Raw genomic sequence first — 5,702 nt, forward strand, 5'->3', positions numbered from 1 at the left:
TGGCTCTGGCTTAAGGCCTCCAGTACAGCACTATTTACCCAGGTGCAAAGAAAAGCTTAAAATCAATTCTGGAAACAAACTGCCTAAATTCATTTGTAACTTTTAAAGCACTATATAAAGCATGGAAATGAATCCTAAAGTACTAAGAATTTCTGATTTAGACAATGAGTAGATCCCACAAAGTTGTAAAACACTCCAGAGCGGAAGCAATTTCTTTCTTCTCCAAGAGATCTACATATTGTTTCCATTTTTTCTATTGCTTATATGCATAAAAGCTAATTTGAAAGAAGTAAACAGGTCTAGGCTGAATGCAGTATTTACATATCGAGCCTTTGTTCTGACTTACGTAAGGAAACTGAGGAAGCACCATGACAAGACACAATGGACTAGAATAAAGAGGACCAATTTTAATCCAGGAACCAGTTCTGGCTCAGCAGTAGCAGACCCGGATTGAGAACCATTATTCCAAAGCATGACATGAAGCATTCCAGGATCTGTAGCTGAGCAGCACAGGAGTAAAATGGGCCTTATTAAATTTTGTAAATTCAATGCATGATGCTGACCTGCCACATATTTAAAAGTTTTTAATCTCAGGAAATTGCATCACTGACAAACACTCTGGTAACATAAATACCCTCAGGAGGAGTGTTCACTCCTTCAAGCCATGGTTAATCACTACCTAATGTAAAGGACAATCTAAGCAGGGAGAGGTAGCCAAATTAACAGAAAAAAACAAGGTCAGTTACAGAGAGTAAAGCATCTCAGGTGGCAGTTACCAACAGTCCTGGATTTAGCATCTCAAATGGCCTTAAAACCATTCAATTTTGCAGTGGAAAGGTTGGTTTACCATGCTTCCTTCCATTGGAACTAACTTGTGCAGATAACCAAATGTACTTAGTAATACACCAACTTTTGTTCAAATTAAAGACCAAGATCTATTAAAGTGTTCTGAAGTTCTTTTTAAAATTAAAGACTATTAACAATATTTAGTGTATAAGATATAATAGCGACAAATCAACCCGAGCCGGCAAGATTCCGGCTCCCCAGCTGCAGGCGTGCGGTGCGACCGCCTGGCCGGTCCCGGCTTTCGCGTCACCCCGACCCCGGTCCCGGCCCCAGCCCCGACTTCAACCTCGGCCCGCCAAACGCGCCGGTAGAGGAACCCCCAGCTACGCCCGCAGAGCTTTGGGTGCCCGGGAGGGGACCATGCCGTGCCGGAGGGAGGAAGAAGAGGAAGCCGGCGAGGAAGCGGAAGGGGAGGAGGAGGACGACGACGACAGCTTCCTCTTGCTGAAGCAGTCGGTGACGCTGGAAGGCTCGGCGAGGTGGACTGACTGGTGGCCCAGATCGGCCAAACGCTGCAGCTGGACGCGGCGCACGACAGTCTGGCTTCCCGGTGCATGCCCCCGGGGCCGCCGCTGCAGACCCTGGTGGCGCTGCCAGCAGACAAGGCCCGGTCCCCGGCCGTTCTGCTGCTGTTGCGGCCCGTGTCCGCCGAGGCTGGGGGGCTAGCGCCCCCAGGAGCCCTACGCTGCGCCCTCAGGGACCGCGGTCGCGTGCGAGGTCGCGCTGCGCCCTATTGCGTGGCTGAGCTCTCCTCAGGCCCAAGCGCGCTGTCCCCACTGTCCTCTCAGCCAGGCCTTGATGGGACTCCCGGAACTGGCAAACAGGGATTCCCGCAGTCTCTGTCCGGCCCGTGCCGGCGAGGATGGCTACGGAGTGCTGCCGCGTCCCGCCGACTGCAGCAGCTACGCGGGTCCCAACCCGACACCTGCACTGGCGACGACGATCCGCACCGACTCCTGCAGCAGCTCGTGCTCTGGGAAACCTCATCAAGGAGGCAGTCAGGAGGCTTCATTCTCGACGTCTGCAGTTACATGCAAAGCTTCCCCAACACCCGCTCCTGGGTCCTCTGTCGGCTCCAGTGCACGAGCCCCCTTCGCCCCAAGCCCTAGAGCGGCCTGCAGTGATCCTGGTGCTTCCGGGAGGAGGGCGCAACTCAGAGCCACAGATGGTGTTCTTGTCCCTGGCAGCTAACAGCCAAGGTGGCCACAGCGCCAGCCTCTGACTATGGGACAAGGGAGTCCCTCGAGGTTTGCGACCCTGTTCAGACTAGTGGAGAACTCTCACTTTTAGAAGTAGAAAAAAATAAGTTAACGAAGACTGGGAACCAAAAAATCTCCAATGTCTTCGTGGGGGAACTGAGGTCGAGGGCCCCAATCCAGGATTTCATTAGCCCTATTTAAGGCAGATATTACAGAGCACACCCCAGGTTCACACTCAGTAGGACTCCTTGTTTGGCGTGACCGTGACCCAACTGCGCAGTGTGTGGTTCCGCGCAGCCTCTGGGACCAGCCGGGTGACCACATGGCCATGGGCCACACTTCTTGGGATCGCCAAGTTTACAACGACGGGAGCATGATCCCAGTTACTTGCTTTACCTTTTCAGGGCTGGTTCCTGATCCACTTCGAGAGAAGGTGACAAGAGTAGAGGATAATTTCAGGAATCTACCCCAATCAACCGGATTCGAAATTTTACGACACTTAAAATATCATCTCGTGACTTTGGGGGGTATTGGTTTTAATATTGAAAATGTGGTACTACGAAAACACTCACTTGGGGTTGAATAGGAGTAACCTTTTTTTTTTTCCTCAGCTCTCTCTTTGCAACTGACTGCAGTTTTCAGGGTGCTGGGTGAGGACTGTAGCCACAGACTGGTATGATAGGCGGTGGCGGGCGTGTTGGGTGGTGGAAGGGTAAGGCGAGGAGTAGAATGAACCCCGTCTTCTCTAATGTTGTTTTCGCTGCCGGCCTGTCCTTCCTAGAGTTCAAGGTCACTGTTTTCCTGGGCACACACTGTGTTGCGGGACTCCTGCAGGGAGGGTAACAGGGTCTGCTTGTGCTCGGAGAAGAGCGTTGTGTTTTGCAAGTGCTTGAGTCTTCTGAGAACACGCGCGCCGCTGCCACCATGAGTGGGGAAGTAGAGAGGTGCCGGGAGCCTGTGCTTCCTGTGGGTGGCCACCGCCCCTGCTCGGGCTCCGTGCTTTCACGGAAAATGTCCTGAGATGTGGTCCAGGGTTCCCCTCACCCCCTCGGCTCTGTTCCCCTATTTAAGAGGGTGGCACAGGCTATTCTGGGGGCCAGGTCGAGGGCCTAGCAATGCACCATGTGACAGGCACTCAAGGGACACAGCCTCACACAGCATTTTATAATGGGCTCTCCAGGGCCATTTGCAATAACAGCTGCAATTCCCTGGGTAGACAGAGTTGATTTCCTCCCCCTGCCCCTCCCCCAGCCGTGCTCGCCTTTGTAAGTGAAAGAAACCGAGTAGAAAATGTGACCCTCCAAATAGAGAAGCTGCAGGCTTTTCCATTGTGATCATGGTGAAGTGCATGGAACATACTGTTCACTTCCTCTGAGGGCGCTGAGACCGTTTTGTTGTTTTAGTTTTATAAAGATTCATTGGCTTGTTCAGCATCCAGATTTGGTTGTTGACATATCTACACTTCGCACCGGAGTGTCTGGAATCGTGGCTATCCTGATTATAGGATTTTAATTTAACTGAAAGACCTGTTTTGAATAAATGTGTTTTTTTTTAAAAGATATAATAGCAAACTACAGGGACAAGGTCCCAAGAAGCAAAAAAAAAATAAATAAATAAATAAAAGGATTTGTACACTTAGATCATACTACTCTTGAAAATCACCTTAGCAAGTTACATAGTTATTCCAATTCTGCTATTTCTCAACACTTTTCTGTAATGTCCCCTTTGACATTTTCTTTAAAAGTAGTGCATGAAATATACAATAAAATCACTCTCAGTGCCTAATAGTTTGAGCATATGTTTTAGTAAAAACACAGAAAAACTCCTCTAAAGTCCCTGCCTACATTAGTAACCATATGACTTCTGGTTATTCCCAAGATAAAAAATCCAACTTTCAAAGGCATTCAAAAGAAAAGTGCAATAAACACTGTAGGATATTAAAAACAAAAGGGAAGGTAGTGAGGAAGGGAGGGAGCAAGAGAATCACTCACCTCTCACACGAGGGCAGCCTCGCCAGTACAAGAACATCATCTGGGTTTTAAAATATGGAATTTTTTCCCACAGTCCCCATCTACTATATTGAATCTTGAATTTTCCCCTGAGACTGCTGTGTTAAAAGGCTTGGTCTACAGTGGCACTGATGGAAGGTGTTGGAGCCTTTGAGAGGGGCCTTGTTGGAGGTTCTCCAGTCCCTAGGGGCATGCCCCAGAAGGGCACTGTGGAATTCCGGGCCCTTCCTCTCTCCTCACTTTCTGGCCATGAGGTGAGCAGTTCTGCTTTGCCAGGTGCTCCTGGCCATGATGTGCTGCCTGACCAAAGGTCACAGTTAATAGGACCAATGTGAACTGGAACCTACAAAACTGTAAGTCAGAACAGTTTCTCTTTGTAAGGTGATTATCTCGCACATTTCGTTATATTGATGAAAAGCTGAACAACATCCCACCTAAGAACCTCAATAGAAAGCATACTTTATTTTACTTTTTTTCCAGTTGGTAATTCCCTTTTCCTAAGTAAGGTAGAGCAAATTAATTACAATTTAACTGAAATGGTAACATTTTCTGATTATTTTTCTGACTGAAAGTAGAAATGAATGAACAGGTTTAAAATGATAATTAAATTCTAGGCATGTATCTAGTTATCTTGTTACGACCAGAAAAATGTTTTCTGAAAAAGATCCCATCAAGAAGCATGCTCTTTGCTTTATGAAGATTTATATCAATAGTCATTAACATAAATAAATAAGTATTTTAAATAACATTGATCATAGCTCTTCAACAATGTCCAAATGTCTCTTCATAGTATAATGCAATGGTCAATTTCTCAAAAAAAATTTTTTTTTAAATTTAATTTGGAAAAGAACAAAAGCAGACCATGACGGCATGGAAACCATATATTTAAGCTTAAATAAAAATTTCTCTGGAAAATATCTCTAAAAATTAATAAACACTGAAATTAAGTTTCTGTTAATACCTTGAATTTAATAGCAGTTGTGTAGTTCCAAGTTTCCAAAGATTATATGAAAACACTAGTTCTAACAAATGGTATGGCAAAAAAAAATTTCCTCTAAGCAGATCACTTGGTGCCTTTATGTGTTGGCATTAAACACCCTAGAAGTCCCAGATCTCTAATGGCCTCCAAGGAACGAGGTGACACAGGCCGGAGGAACACCAGATGGGAAACATAATTTGGTCCCTATCTCTACCTCCAGCTCCAGGAGCTTCTTAGCTCCACAGAGTGAACAATTCCTTGACTTCTGAAAAGACCTAGGTTAGACACGGGTATACATAGGCACTACGTAAATACCTCTCAATGACACCTCTCCAATGAGACCAAAACTCAGCAATGCAAAAGCAAGGGACCCTTTGTTGCAGTCCTACTGGACATGTCTGCATGGTACCTGTGACATCACTGGTGATCATCAAGTCCTAAAGGACTAAGCAGCTGAGGCAATGAAGGACTTTTGACCTGGCCGCGAGCCCCTGCATAAGTTCCTTCACCCCTTTTACTTCATAGGGTTCCTGTATTAAATTAAAAAGTCTGTAGAAAGTGCTTGATAGTGTCTGATACATGAGAAGCATGCTATAAATGTTAGTTATTGTTACATCATATTCCCAATCTCAGAAATAGGACATTTGTTTTTATTCATTTATGCATTTT

The 5,702-nt window shown here is 46.3% G+C and overlaps 1 pseudogene; it reads left to right on the plus strand.

The window, feature by feature from the left end:
* The first annotated feature begins 1,206 nt into the window (after nucleotides 1-1,206).
* LOC143389948 (proto-oncogene FRAT1-like) lies at nucleotides 1,207-2,068 on the plus strand (annotated as a pseudogene).
* The last annotated feature ends 3,634 nt before the right edge of the window (nucleotides 2,069-5,702 follow it).

This window comes from Callospermophilus lateralis, unplaced genomic scaffold, assembly GCF_048772815.1.
Source record: "Callospermophilus lateralis isolate mCalLat2 unplaced genomic scaffold, mCalLat2.hap1 Scaffold_74, whole genome shotgun sequence".
NCBI classification, from domain to species: Eukaryota; Metazoa; Chordata; class Mammalia; order Rodentia; family Sciuridae; genus Callospermophilus; species Callospermophilus lateralis.